The sequence below is a fragment of the Oncorhynchus tshawytscha genome, linkage group LG33 (genome assembly GCF_018296145.1).
Source record: "Oncorhynchus tshawytscha isolate Ot180627B linkage group LG33, Otsh_v2.0, whole genome shotgun sequence".
NCBI lineage: Eukaryota > Metazoa > Chordata > Actinopteri > Salmoniformes > Salmonidae > Oncorhynchus > Oncorhynchus tshawytscha.
The window spans coordinates 8930984-8945983 of record NC_056461.1 but is presented as its reverse complement, the minus strand read 5'-3'; the positions used below and the strand labels follow the sequence as shown (position 1 = coordinate 8945983).

The 15000-nt window shown below is 44.3% G+C and overlaps 1 protein-coding gene across 5 annotated transcripts in view; it reads left to right on the top strand.

The window, feature by feature from the left end:
• Positions 1-15000, top strand: part of LOC112230847 (myocyte-specific enhancer factor 2C-like) — a 36014-nt gene that overhangs the window by 1902 nt on the left and 19112 nt on the right. For 3 of the 5 annotated variants that reach the window (XM_042311071.1, XM_042311074.1, XM_042311076.1), the window contains exon 2: positions 965-1162. The gene's annotated coding sequence lies outside the window, so the exon portion shown is untranslated. Of the gene's footprint in view, positions 1-964; positions 1163-1449; positions 1879-8809; positions 8854-15000 lie in introns of those variants that run through there. The other 2 variants (XM_042311072.1, XM_042311073.1) reach the window with 2 other exon arrangements.

Sequence of the window (15000 nt, the reverse complement as noted above, 5' to 3'; positions counted from 1 at the left end):
TTTGTTGTTCAGAGGCCTGTCTCACATGAATAACAGGCAGATTACATTGTGCGTGTCAGCCTGAGCGATGGGAGTGACAGGGAACGATGACAGCAGGCTTGTCAGGTGAGATGCCTACAAACGCAGCAGCATCTTTTCCCGGGGTGTATAGTCCCCACAGTGGCAGAACGACGACTACTGCGCAGCTGTTTTTCCTGTAACACGACAAAAGGTTAAGGCTCACCCATTATACATAGCAGGGTAACATACTGGGCGTTCCACTAGACCACCAACAACCAAACTAGACCCCCATGAGACACACACTACAGGAACACATGTGCAGTGAAAACACTCCCCAGAGACGGACTATTTGCTTTTGTGTACAGTATATGTGTGCAGGTGTGGGCAAGTGTTTGTATGGGTGTGTGTGTGTGTGTGTGTGTGTGTGTGTGTGTGTGCGTGTGTGTGTGTGTGTGTGTGTGTGTGTGTGTGTGTGTGTGTGTGTGTGTGTGTGTGTGTGTGTGTGTGTGTGTGTGTGTGTGTGTGTGTGTGTGTGTGTGTGTGTGTGTGTATGTGTGTATGTGTGTATGTGTGTGTGTGTGTGTGTGTGTGCGTGTGTGTGTGTGTGTGTGTGTGCAGAGCAGGTTAGAGCAGAGAGAAGTAGTCCCCCGCTATAGAGTTGTAGGACATTTCGTAAGTCCATCCACCCATCCAAAACTGCACCGTACTGGTAAACAGGTGCAGTTCCAAGAGCTTCCACTGCAGTGCACCAGTGAGCTACAGACCAACACCTCAAACGTCAAACTTTCTGTTTGCCCTGTGTATTCTAGGGAAGGGATAGTGTATTACTCTGAAAATGTATATTCATTTGAGTTTAATAACCTGTTTTAAGATTAAAAGCAGGTGTGTGTGTGTTAACTTCATCTTAATCTGTTCTATTAGAACCAGCTTCAGTCTCATACAGTCTCTCTCCGGTCTCTCCCAGGTGCTCTGTAAACCAATGGACCCAAGGCCCTTAGAGACCACCCTGATGAAACACTCAGACACAGACTGACTGACACAGATGAGAGAAAGATTGAGATAAAGCCAGAAGGGGAGAGAGAGAACCGAAACCTGAAACGATTGCAGGAGGATCTGAGGCTGAAGCTTTGACAGAACAGAAGGAAGTGCAAGTAATTGACTGGTAAGATATCCACGTTTTCACTGCTTAACCAGACAGGAAATGTAGTCTTCTATACTAGGACTAGGGTGGTTTATTTATTTGGCACATATGTTGACTGAACAAACTTCAGACAGATAGGCTGTGTGTGTGTGTGTGTGTGTGTGTGTGTGTGTGTGTGTGTGTGTGTGTGTGTGTGTGTGTGTGTGTGTCCTTTTTGCGCGCGCACCCGCTAGGGCCTTAAAACTTGTTCATGGATTGTGTGCGTGTTTGATGGATTGAGAGAGAGAGAGAGAGAGAGAGAGAGAGAGAGAGAGGAAGAGAGAGAGGAGAGAGAGCGATCGATCAAAGTGTGTCTATGGGCACATCACCGACGGGAAACAAACATTAGCGGTATTATCCCCCTTTCCTTCCCCTCCTCCGTTCCTTCACCGGGCAAATCACTCACTCACACTGAGAGACTGCGTAGCACGACTCCCTTCCTCTTCATTTCAAATCTGGAGTGGAGAAGAGAGTTTCAATGTTGCCAGTTGCCATTTCCATCACTGTGTTTGTATGAGTAATAGTAGGCTATTGCCATTCTGGATTTAAAACGAATTCGTTTGTCTAACGGGGCTCTTTACACGAAGACTTTTCTGCTGTACTGTATTCGGACAAGGCTCGTGAAAACGCCTGCGTAAACGGACACTGATATCGGACAGAGCAGCCTCATGAGGAGCAGGCTACAGTAAGTGCGTCCGGTGAGTTAATTCATTATATTCACTTTGAAAGTTTACAGTTGGGACAATTTGTGCTATTGGCAGAATACGCACAGTGTTTGCGCTCCGAACTCGACCATAAACGCGCGTAGGAGTCTGTCATATAATTGAATAGATGTGTTATACTCAGAGAGTATACAACAGCCCGGTGAGAGAGATGTGAATTGTGTAGTCAGATTTGTTTATTTTTTGTATTGTGTTCATGTCAATTTAAAGTTGATTGAGGTCAATACTTTAGGTGTTTGTGAATGAATCTCAGACCTGTTAGAGAAAGTGAAATGTGTAGCACTGATGGACAAATTCAGTATCTTTAAAGTCATTTTGAGAAAATAAAATACTTGTGTATAATATTTTCTAGTGTACTAATACAAGTGAGGGGGGCCTGTGCCAACAGTGTCACTGGGTATTATGACCCTGATCCCAGGCTAGAGCAGTGCACAGCATGTGGCCTTGAGGGGTGTGTTCTCCAGCTCTGCCCCCTGGTCCAGCTGGAGAGCTACAGTGTGTGCAGGCTTTAGTTCCATCCCAGCACTAAAACACCTGATACTTGGCTCCTGTCCCCTGGATAAGCCTCTAGTTTCTGTTCTGGCTCTTCCATTAAGTCAGAGAGAGCAGGCAGTTTACAAGTGGATTACAGACTAAAGGCTAGCCTCACCTGGCTGCCACATCTCAGCTTTCTAAACGAACACATGGCTGGGAGTGGGAACACATGACTGGTCAGGGCTGCACAATGGAGGCTCTGGAGTTCCGCAGTCCTGACAGTTTGCATTTCTCACTGCCATTCTACTTGATCAATTGTACTGATTGACTGGAATTTAACGAGGTAGAAAACCAGCGAACACCTTGGGCCTCCCTCCTCTCTTCAAGACCCAAACAGTAGTTTATTTAAAAGCACATTGCAGAGGATTTGCTGGGTGGTCCCCATGCGGGCCTTAACTCTGACATGTCTGAATTTTTGCCCGAACACTTGTTTTCTAGCGAGTACAGTGTCATCTGCCACCTTGGTAAACAACTTACTTACTGTGTGGTGTCTACATCCACCATCCTCCAGTTAGGGAGTCTACATCCACCATCCTCCAGTTAGGGAGTCTAGATCCACCATCCTCCAGTTAGGGAGTCTACATCCACCATCCTCCAGTTAGGGAGTCTACATCCACCATCCTCCAGTTAGGGAGTCTACATCCACCATCCTCCAGTTAGGGAGTCTACATCCACCATCCTCCAGTTAGGAGTCTACATCCACCATCCTCCAGTTAGGGAGTCTACATCCACCATCCTCTAGTTAGGGAGTCTACATCCACCATCCTCCAGTTAGGGAGTCTACATCCACCATCCTCCAGTTAGGGAGTCTACATCCACCATCCTCTAGTTAGGGAGTCTACATCCACCATCCTCCAGTTAGGAGTCTACATCCACCATCCTCCAGTTAGGGAGTCTACATCCACCATCCTCTAGTTAGGGAGTCTACATCCACCATCCTCCAGTTAGGGTGTCTACATCCACCATCCTCTAGTTAGGGAGTCTACATCCACCATCCTCTAGTTAGGGAGTCTACATCCACCATCCTCTAGTTAGGAGTCTACATCCACCATCCTCCAGTTAGGAGTCTACATCCACCATCCTCCAGTTAGGGAGTCTACATCCACCATCCTCCAGTTAGGAGTCTACATCCACCATCCTCCAGTTAGGGAGTCTACATCCACCATCCTCCAGTTAGGAGTCTACATCCACCATCCTCTAGTTAGGAGTCTACATCCACCATCCTCCAGTTAGGGAGTCTACATCCACCATCCTCCAGTTAGGGAGTCTACATCCACCATCCTCTAGTTAGGGAGTCTAGATCCACCATCCTCCAGTTAGGGAGTCTACATCCACCATCCTCCAGTTAGGGTGTCTACATCCACCATCCTCTAGTTAGGGAGTCTACATCCACCATCCTCTAGTTAGGGAGTCTACATCCACCATCCTCCAGTTAGGGAGTCTACATCGACCATCCTCCAGTTAGGGAGTCTACATCCACCATCCTCTAGTTAGGGAGTCTACATCCACCATCCTCCAGTTAGGGAGTCTACATCCACCATCCTCCAGTTAGGGAGTCTACATCCACCATCCTCTAGTTAGGGAGTCTACATCCACCATCCTCCAGTTAGGGAGTCTACATCCACCATCCTCCAGTTAGGGAGTCTACATCCACCATCCTCCAGTTAGGGAGTCTACATCCACCATCCTCCAGTTAGGGAGTCTACATCCACCATCCTCTAGTTAGGGAGTCTACATCCACCATCCTCCAGTTAGGGAGTCTACATCCACCATCCTCCAGTTAGGGAGTCTACATCCACCATCCTCCAGTTAGGGAGTCTACATCCACCATCCTCTAGTTAGGGAGTCTACATCCACCATCCTCCAGTTAGGGAGTCTACATCCACCATCCTCCAGTTAGGGAGTCTAATACAGATGAGTCTTTGTCTGCTGGTTGCCTGTAGCTACTGTAGTGTTAATCAGAACCTCCCCCCTACTCTAGTCTAGTCTGAAGTATTTATAATGAGTCATGTGCCCATAGTGGAGACTGGTGGGGGGGGGGGTTACAGCATCTACTGGCCAGCTTGGTAGAGCTGTAGGACACCGATCCAAGTCATGTCCCTTTTACTTGTTATTTTCCTCCTGACAAGGTGATAGAGGAACTACGTTGTTTTCTTTGGAATGATATGCGGTGCTCGTAGCGCCGGGATGAAGTCCACGCAGGCTCTATGTCTGGGAGCTTCCATACACCCCTTTGAGACTCGTCTACGTGCAATCCTCCGCCCCCAGCCCTCTACCCCTCCCGTTCCCTATCTACCCCCTGCCCAGCACCCATCCGTCTACCCCCCACTACCCCTGCCCCTCTGACACTGGCATGTAGGTTGTCCTGCCAAGATATACAAGGGCATTGCCACCCCAGCACCCACTGTCTGTCGCTCTCGCTCTATCCAGCCTCAAAATACACACTTACACAATCTGTCTACCCTGTCTATCTATTGGACTGTGTGTCTCTGGTCCAGGGATGGACTGGGATTTTTAAAAATCCACCCAGTGGTTTCTAATACCCCAGCCCATTTGGTTCCTTTAGGCCCTGATTATTAGCCAAATAATGATAATTCTATGCAAACAAACACTCCAATTTAGATCAGCCCACTGGCATTTGCCTGAACCACCCTATGGCCCGTCTGTTTCTGTTTGGTCCTTCTGTCTGTCCATCTCTTTCCCCAGAATACACACACGTACACAGCATGGGGGTAAATGAGGACTCTGAATCATCCCTCTACATAGAGAAAGGCCCATCTTTGGCACACTGCGATGGTGTGTTTTTAAGTTTGTGACAGAGAAGGGGTACCGTGATTGTTGTGAGAGTGGGCGTTGAGAGGGTGTTAGGGGAAAATAGGGAGTCTGTTATGTGTCCATCTCTTTTCTCTAGTTCCACTGGCTATGTCTGTTTCTGTCTCTCTCTGTCTTAGTGTGAACTAGATACAGGCCGCTCTGCTTTGTTTTGGGGTAAAAAGTTCATTATTCTATTTTTGGAGCCCCGCTGGTTATGTGTAAGATATTTATAGATGAGGAAATGTGTGTGTGTGTGTGTGTGTGTGTGTGTGTGTGTGTGTGTGTGTGTGTGTGTGTGTGTGTGGAAGGAGGAATCGGGTGGAAGCCTGCCATCTTCCCGGTTTGGTTTACAGGTGGGCTCTACATCATGTTGTCTTAGAGGGAACACACATGCTGGGAGAAAAAAATCTAGCAAACACACACAAGCACACACACAGTGTTTAGGTCAAAAGCAAGCTTCCCTCGAAAGCAGAACTCCATGCTCAGTATCAACACCCACAGTTTATATAATTCGGAGTTGACTCAACAAGGAATGTTCTATATTTACTCAAAAGCAGAGGAGTATGGTGTTTCCTGAAACAGCCTCACTATCTGCATGACTGACTGACTAAATGAATGAGAGCAAAGAAGTAATGTGTCCTGTTTGGCATGTTGGGCCTTGTTTTGATTGGACATTATGCCCTAGCTAGCTTGATTATATCTGGTGCTGACATATACTGTATAGAAGATCTGCGTTTGAAATGTGCCTTTCTTGGTCAGTTTACTGAGGAGTCTGTACAGATCAGGCTCTATTCTCCTCTAGCTAGGGATGGGGGTACGTTGGTGCTATCACCATGTTATTACATATCACATCATCTCGGATCTCCACATGGGCATAAGGGATAGGGGATAGGGGTTTGGGATGCTACACTACACGGACAAAAGTATGTGGACACCTGCGCGTCGGACATCTCATCTTCTAAAATCATGGGCATTAATATGGAGTTGGTCCCCCCCTTTGCTGCGATAACAGCCTCTACTCTTCTGGGAAGACTAGATCTCTCAAACTCAACTCTGGACCTTGAAGCCAGTTCCACTGCATTTTCTTCATTGTTCCCCTCTAATTAGGGACTAATTTAGACCTGGCACACCAGGTGTGTGCAATTAATTATCAGATAGAACAGAAAACCAGCAGGCTCCGAAACTCGTAGGGTAACTGTTGTTGGAACATTGTTGTGTGTACTTGCTTCCTTTCAGGCACAATAGCATTAGTGAGGTTGGACACTGATGTTGAGTGATTAGGCCTGGCTCGCAGTCGGCGTTCCAATTCATCCCCAAAGTGTTCGATGGGGTTGAGGTCAGGGCTCTGTGCAGGCCAGTCGATTTCTTCCACACCGATCTCGACAAACCATTTCTGTATGGACCTCGCTTTGTGCACAGGCGCATTGTCATACTGAAACAGGAAAGAGTCTTCCCCAAACTGTTGCCACGAAGTTGGAAGCCCAGAATCGTCTAGAATGTCATTGTATGCTGTACTGTTAAGATTTTCCTTCACTGGGACTAAGGGGCCTATCCCGAACCATGAATAACAGCCCCAGACCATTATTCCTCCTACACCAAACTTTACAGTTGGCACTATGCATTGGGGCAGGTAGCGTTATCCTGGCATCCGCCAAACCCAGATTAGTCCGTCGGAATAACAGATGGTGAAGCTTGATTCACCACTCCAGAGAACGTGTTTTCACTGCTCCAGAGTCCAATGGCGGTGAGCTTTACACCACTCCAGTCGACGCTTGGCATTGCGCATTGTGATCTTAGGCTTGTGTGTGGCTGCTCAGCCATGGAAACCAATTTAATGAAGCTTCTGATTTACAGTTATTGTGCTGACGTTGCTTCCAGAAGTAGTTTGGAACTCGGTAGTGAGTGTTGCAACCAAGAACAGACCATTTTTACATGCTACACGCTTCAGCACTCGGTCGGTCCCATTTTCTGAGCTTGTGTGACCTACCACTTCGTGGCTGGGCCGTTGTTGCTCCTAGACATGTCCACTTCACAATAACAGCACTTACAGTTGACTGGGGCAGCTCTAGCAGGGCAGAAATTGTAGGGAATGTGGCATCCTATGACGGTGCCATGTTGAAAGTCACTGACCTCTTCAGTAAGGCCATTCTTCTGCCAATGTTTGTCTATGGAGATTGCATGGCGGTGTGCTCTATTTTATCCACCTGTCAGCAATGGGTGTGGCAGAAATAGCTGAATCCACAAATTTGATGTGGTGTCCACATACTTTTGTATATATAGTGTATGTTGTGTAGCGCGATAGGGAGTTTTGATGACAGCCCGGTTACCAGTCTGTTTCTGCTTTCCCTCATGAACAAGTACTACTGAATTACTACTCATCACTACTACACAAAATCTACTGGTTTTAGTACTTGATTGTTATTGAGATGTGTAGTAATCCAGTAGTGATTTATGTACTAATTTAAGTAGTAATAAATTATGGATTGGGATGTTTCGCTACTGGTGAACACTACATATTTCCTACTCAAATCACAACATAATTCTCCCTTAATGTGTAATTACTGAGCTTTTGGGTATCTACTACTTAAAACCTACACATACCTACACAATTCCTACATGTTCACTATTGAATTCCTACCCATTGCTGCTGTCTGCATACTCAATCCATACTGAGTTACTACTACCAGTGCCATCTGTGTGTGTGGCGTTGTATCACTACTGAAGTGATCCTGATCCTTCATCATCTTCTACATAAACCCTTTGGAATGACTATCTGAAACATGTGACTGCTGTTTACCCATTCAAAATCGCTACATGTTATTTCCTCACGTTTCTAACTGTAAGTTAAATCCCCAAACAAGCAATAATAAGCTCATGCAAACTTTATTGCAATTTGTTTTGATTAAATGAATGACATATTCAATGACACATTTACACTTATTTTGCTCTTGTCCCTTTGAGACCTTGTCTTCATTCATTTTTTGGTAGAAAATAACGACAAGGGACAAGAGACGGCCAATTCTAAGTCATTATCAATCATTGGCTAACAGAGGTCACATAAAGACACAGAAAAAAAATCTGATAAACATTTTTTAATCTTACTAACAATGGCCTCCAGTCTACTTATGTCAAGGGGCTCCTTGGCAACAGGTCGAAAGAGGTAAGTAGAATGAGTAAGTACACGATAAGAACATACTGTGCATTTGCATACGAACACACTCGTCAGCTAGCATGACGGAAACAGAGTCGACATAGCTACAATTCAATGGGGCTAGCAAACAGGTAGGCTAAACTCAATCCACCTCTATGACGCTGGCTAACGGCTAAGAGCGTTTTGGCTAGAAATCTTTTTGATGTTGTCACAAGTTATACAAACGGCTGAACAATGACGTGAAGGTATTCAGGAAAGTAGTCATGAAGGGAAGTTGAACTTACAGATGGTGCCAGCGTCTATGAAAGACAGGATGACGGAGGATGGAAGGTGATTGCATTCGGGATTGTCAAAAAACAGTAAACAGTAACGACAACCAACTACTTCCTGTTTTGTCTTCTTCTGCAGTCCCGAAGTCGGTGTAGTCTGACTGTGGTGTTATGATACGTCAGGTAATAAAAACTCTACCTGACGACTGTTGACAAGCCTGTGTAGTAAAGCTGTAGTGCTTTGAGTACTTATTAACTACCAACGTCAAGTAGACAAATCTCGACCTGACCTGATTACTACTAACAAGCCTGTGTAGTAAAGCTGTAGTGCTTTGACTACTTATTAACTACCAACGTCAAGTAACCTGATTGATACTAACAAGCCTGTGTAGTAAAGCTGTAGTGCTTTGAGTACTTATTAACTACCAACGTCAAGTAGACAAATCTAGAGCCGACCTGATTACTACTAACAAGCCTGTGTAGTAAAGCTGTAGTGCTTTGAGTACTTATTAACTACCAACGTCAAGTAGACAAATCTCGAGCCGACCTGATTACTACTAACAAGCCTGTGTAATAAAGCTGTAGTGCTTTGAGTACTTATTAACTACCAACGTCAAGTAACCTGATTACCACTGGAAACACTACTGTCTTCCTACTGAACACCACACAGCTCTACTTATCTAGTGTAGTGCATAAAGTACGCATTCACCACACAGTCTCTACATTGTCACTACTGCACAAATAAGTTTGGTGTAGTAATTCAGTAGTGCTTTTTCATGAGAGTTAGCCAACTCCCTACTCGTCGTCTTGTCATTGACAAGCCTGATCCCTTTCTCTCTTTCCCCCTTCCATTCTCCTTCAGCCTTGCCTCTGACTGTAAGCTGGGAACCGTGTGTGTGTTGGACGCTATAAACCATGTGTGCTCTGCCTGTGTCTAGCTACTTAAGACAAGCTTAAAGAACCTATAGGCCAGGGAGTTGAGGGACAGAAAATATATTGAAAGCAGGTGCTTCCTTCCACACAGGTGTGGTTCCTGAGTTAATTAAGCAATTAGCATCCCATAGGGATGCATAGGGTCATGTATAATAATGCCCAGTTACCTATCATCTTCGCTACTATGTTAAGAAGAAGATATCTCAGGGACTTTGAAAGATGCATCTCAAAGGAGTTTAGGGGGCTTAAAAGGTGTGTGTGTGTGTGTGTGTGTGTGTGTGTCAGACGACACCAGATCTCAATTCAACACTAATGGGAGATTCTAGAGCGGTGTCTGAGACAGTGTTTTCCACCACCATCAACAAAACACCCACACAAACACCCCTCACCATCAACAAAACACACACACACACACAAGCACACACCCACTCATGCACACAAACGCTCACACACATTCACACACACAAGGGCTGGGCATTGCCAGGGACCTCACGATACGATATTTATCACAATACTTAGTTGCCGATACAATAAGTATAGCCATTCGCATTACTCTATATGTATTACGATTCGATACTGTGATTGTATTGTCGTTTTGTGTTACAAACATATTGATTATTATATGTCTGCTGCAGAGAGACAAGAGAGACACATGAGAAAATGAGTTTTGAACGGTCAGGAAAATAAAGTGCTGAAAATGTTGGGTCACTATTTATAAAGAAGACGGAGAACAAGTTATAGGATGAAAAAAAAAGTGCTAAACCAACCAAAATATATTTAATATTTTTGATTCTTCAAAGTAGCCACCCTTTGCCTTGATGACAGCTTTGCACACTCTTGGCATTGTCTCAACCAGCTTCACCTGGAATGCTTTTCCAACAGTCTTGAAGGAGTTCCCTCATATGCTGAGCACTTGTTGACTGCTTTTCCTTCACTCTGCAGTCCAATTCATCCCAAACCATCTCAATTGGGTTGAGGTCGGGTGATTGTGGAGGCCAGTTCATCAGATGCAGCACTCCATCACTCTCCTTCTTGGTCAAATAGCCCTTACACAGCCTGGAGGTGTGTTGGGTCATTGTCCTGTTGGAAAAGGGTGAAGTGTGCCTTGAATTTTAAATAAATCACTGACAGTGTCACCAGCAAAACACTCCCACAGCATCACACCTCTTCCTCCATGCTTCACAGTGGGAACCACACATACGGAGATCATCCGTTTACCTAGTCCGCGTCTCACAAAGACACGGCAGTTGGAACCAAAAATCTCACATTTTGACTCATCAGGCCAAAGGACAGATTTCTACCGGTCTAATGTCCATTGCTCGTGTTTTTGTTGGCCCAATCAAGTCTCTTCTTCTTATTGGTGTCCTTTAGTAGTGGTTTCTTTACACAACTCAACCATGTTTGCCTGATTCACGCAGTCTCCTCTGAACAGTTGATGTTGAGATGTGTCTGTTACTTGATCTCTGTGAAGCATTTATTTGGGCTGCAATTTCTAAGGCTGGTAACTCTAATGAACTTATTCTCTGCAGCAGAGGTAACTCTGGGTTTTCCTTTCCTGTGGTGGTCCTCATGAGAGCCAGTTTCATCATAGCACTTGATGGTTTTTGCGACTGCATTTGAAGAAACTTTGAAAGTTCTTGATTGACTGACCCTTCATGTCTTAAAGTAATGATGGACTGTCATTCTCTTTGTTCTCTTTGCTTATTTGAGCTTTTTCTTGCCATAATATGGACTTGGTCTTTTACCAAATATACCACCCCTACCTTGTCACAAAACAACTGATTGGCTCAAACACATTAAGAAGGAAAGAAATTCCACAAATTCACTTTTAACAAGGCACACCTGTTAATTGAAATGCATTCCATGTGACTCCTTCATGAAGCTGGTTGAGAGAATGCCAGTGGGAAAATCTGTCATCAAGGCCAAAAGTGGCTACTTTATTTTGATTTGACACTTTTTTGGTTACTACATGATTCCATATGTGTTATTTCATAGTTTTAATGTCTTCACTATTATTCTACAATGTAGAAAATAGCAAAAATAAAGAAAAACTGAGTAGGTCTGTCCAAACTTCTGAACGGCACTGTATATAAATATATATATATTTATTTTTTTAACAAATCAACACTTAAGAGTCAAATAGCAATAAATTATTATCCAAAAATAAGATTGAGATATGTCACTGTATAGATGTTTTCACCCGTAACAGACACACACACACACACGTTCACACACAGTACATCACTGGGGTCGAGCTCCCTGCCATCCAGGGCACTTATACTAGGCGGTGTATGAGGAAGGCCTGGAAAATTGCCAATGACTTTAGCCACCCCAGCAATGGACTGTTCACCCCACTACCGTTTGGTTAACGGTACCGGAGCATCATGTCTCAGACCAACAGGCTCTGAGACAGCTTCTGCCTCCAAGCAATAAGACTGTTGAACTGCTAACCGATGGCTGTTCAATCCCATCCACAGACTATCTGCACTGACTTTATACACAATCTCAAGTCTCTATCCACACATTCACATACTTAAACTATCACTCTGGCACACACACACACACACACACACATACACATACACATACACACACACACACACACACACACACACACACACACACACACACACACACACACACACACACACACACACACACACATACATACACACACACACACACACACACACACACACACATACATACATACACACATACATACACACATACATACTAACGCTGCTATTCATGATTATTTATCCGTCTGCCTAGTCACTTCTGGTCACTTTTACCCCTGCCTACAGTCGGAAGTTTACATACACTTAGGTTGGAGTCATTAAAACTCGTTTTTCAACCCCTCCATACATTTCTTGTTAACAAACTTTAGGACATTTACTTTGTGCATGACACAAGTCATTTTTCAAATATAATTCACTGCATCACAATTCCAGTGGGTCAGAAGTTTACATACACTAAGTTGACTGTGCCTTTAAATAGCTTGGAAAATTCCAGAAAATGAAGTCATGGCTTTAGAAGCTTCTGATAGGCTAATTTACATAATTTGAGTCAATTGGAGGTGTACCTGTGGATGTATTTCAAGGCCTACCTTCAAACTCAGTGACTCTTTGCTTGACATCATGAGAAAATCAAAAGAAATCAGCCAAGACCTGGCGCCTGAAGGTACCACGTTCATCTGTACAAACAATAGTACGCAAGTATAAACACCATGGGACCACATCGCCGTCATACCACCCAGGAAGGAGACGCGTTCTGTCTCCTAGAGATGAACGTACTTGTGAAGATGCTGGAGGAAACCGGTACAAAATTATCTTTATCCTCAGTAAAACGAGTCCTATATCAACATAACCTGAAAGGCCTCTCAGATAGGAAGAAGCCACTACTCCAAAACCACCATAAAAAGCCAGACTACTGTTTGCAACTGCACACGGGGACAAATATTGTGCTTTTTGGAGAATGTCCTCTGGTCTGATGAAACAAAAATATAACTTTTTGCCCATAATGACCATCGTTATGTTTGGAGGAACAAGGGAGGCTTGCGAGCTGAAGAACACCATCCCAACCGTGAAGCACGGGGGTGGAAGCATCATGTTGTGGGGGTGCTTTGCTGCAGGAGGGACTGGTGCACTCCACAAAATAGATGGCATCATGAGGCAGGAAAATTATGTGGATATGTTAAAGCAACTTCTAAAGACATCAAACAGGAAGTTAAAGATTGGTCGCAAATGGGTCTTCCAAATGGACAATGACCCCAAGCATACTTCCAAAGTTGTGGCAAAATGGCTTAAGGGCAACAAAGTCAAGGTATGGGAGTGTCCATCACAAAGCCATCACAAAGCCCTCAGTCCTATAGAAACTTTGTGGGCAGAACTGAAAAAGTGTGTGTGAGCATGAAGGCCTACAAACCTGACTCAGTTACACCAGCTCTGTCAGGAGGAATGGGCCAAAATTCACCCAACTTATTGTGGGAAACTTGTGGAAGGCTACCCGAAACGTTTCACCCAAGTTAAACAATTTAAAGGCAATGCTACCTAATACTAATTGAGTGCATGTAAACTTCTGACCCACTGGGAATGTGATGAAAGAAATAAAAGCTGAAATAAATAATTCTCTCTGTTATTATTCTGACATTTCACATTCTTCAAATAAAGTGGTGATCCTAACTGACCTCTGACAGGGAATTGTTACTAGGATTAAATGTCAGGAATTGTGAAAAGCTGACTTTAAACGTATTTGGCTAAGGTGTATGTAAACTTCCGACTTCACCTGTACATATTACCTCCACCTTATCCTTATCACGTTGATGCGGTATTCGATATTGACCTTATATTTAGCTTGCGTTGTGTTTTTGTTGTTCTTGTGTGCTTTTATTTTCATCTGACCCGGTATTGTTTCTATGCCTTTGTTTAAGATAAGATTTCTATTGTCCTACTTCTGATACTGAACTCCGCATCGTTGAGGAATAACTAACGAGCATTTCACTGTATGGTTTTACAGTCGTTGACCTTGATTTGATTTATTCACCACGTGACAGAATACAACGGCTGTAAACTATACATTGAAATGCTCACTTACTGAACTCTATAGAAATAGGATCTTCTTCTTTTTTTAACGGCATGGAAACAAACAACACCAGGTCAGATACAAACCCATGTGTAGGGATACAGTGGAAGTTGAAGCACAATAATATACACTGAGTGTACAAAACATTAGGAACACCTGCTTCTTTCCATGATATTGACTGACCAGGTGAATCCAGGTGAAAGGTATGATCGCTTATTGATGTCACTTGTTATTAAGTCCACTTCAGTCTGTGTAGATGAGGAGACGGGTTCAACAATCATTTTTTTAAAGCCTTGAGACAGTTGAGTCATGGATTGTGTATGTGTGCCATTCAGAGGGTAAAGACAAAATATTGAAGTGCCTTTTGATTGGGGGTATGGTAGTAGGTGGCTGGCGCACCGGTTTGAGTGTGTCACAAACTGCTGAGTTGTTCACACAGTTTCCCCGTGTGTATCAAGAATGGTCCACCACCCAAAGGACATCCAGCCGACTTGACACGACTGTGGGAAGCATTGGAGTCAACATGGGCCGGCGTCCCTGTGGAACGCTTTGGCCCCGGCGAATTGAGGCTGTTCTGGGGGCAAAAGAAGGGGGTGCAACTTATTATTCCTAATGTTTGGTACACTCAGTGTATTCATGTAGTGTTCCCTTTGAAATATACTGGATCTCCCTCCACTTCTTCAGTGCCTTTGTCTTCTTTTCTCTCGTTCTCTCTGTTTCCCCATGAGAGAGACAGAGGCCTGATTAACACAAGGAGGGATGGAGGAATGAAGGAGGGAACATAGCACATACTCCCCTCAGAGGATACAGGGC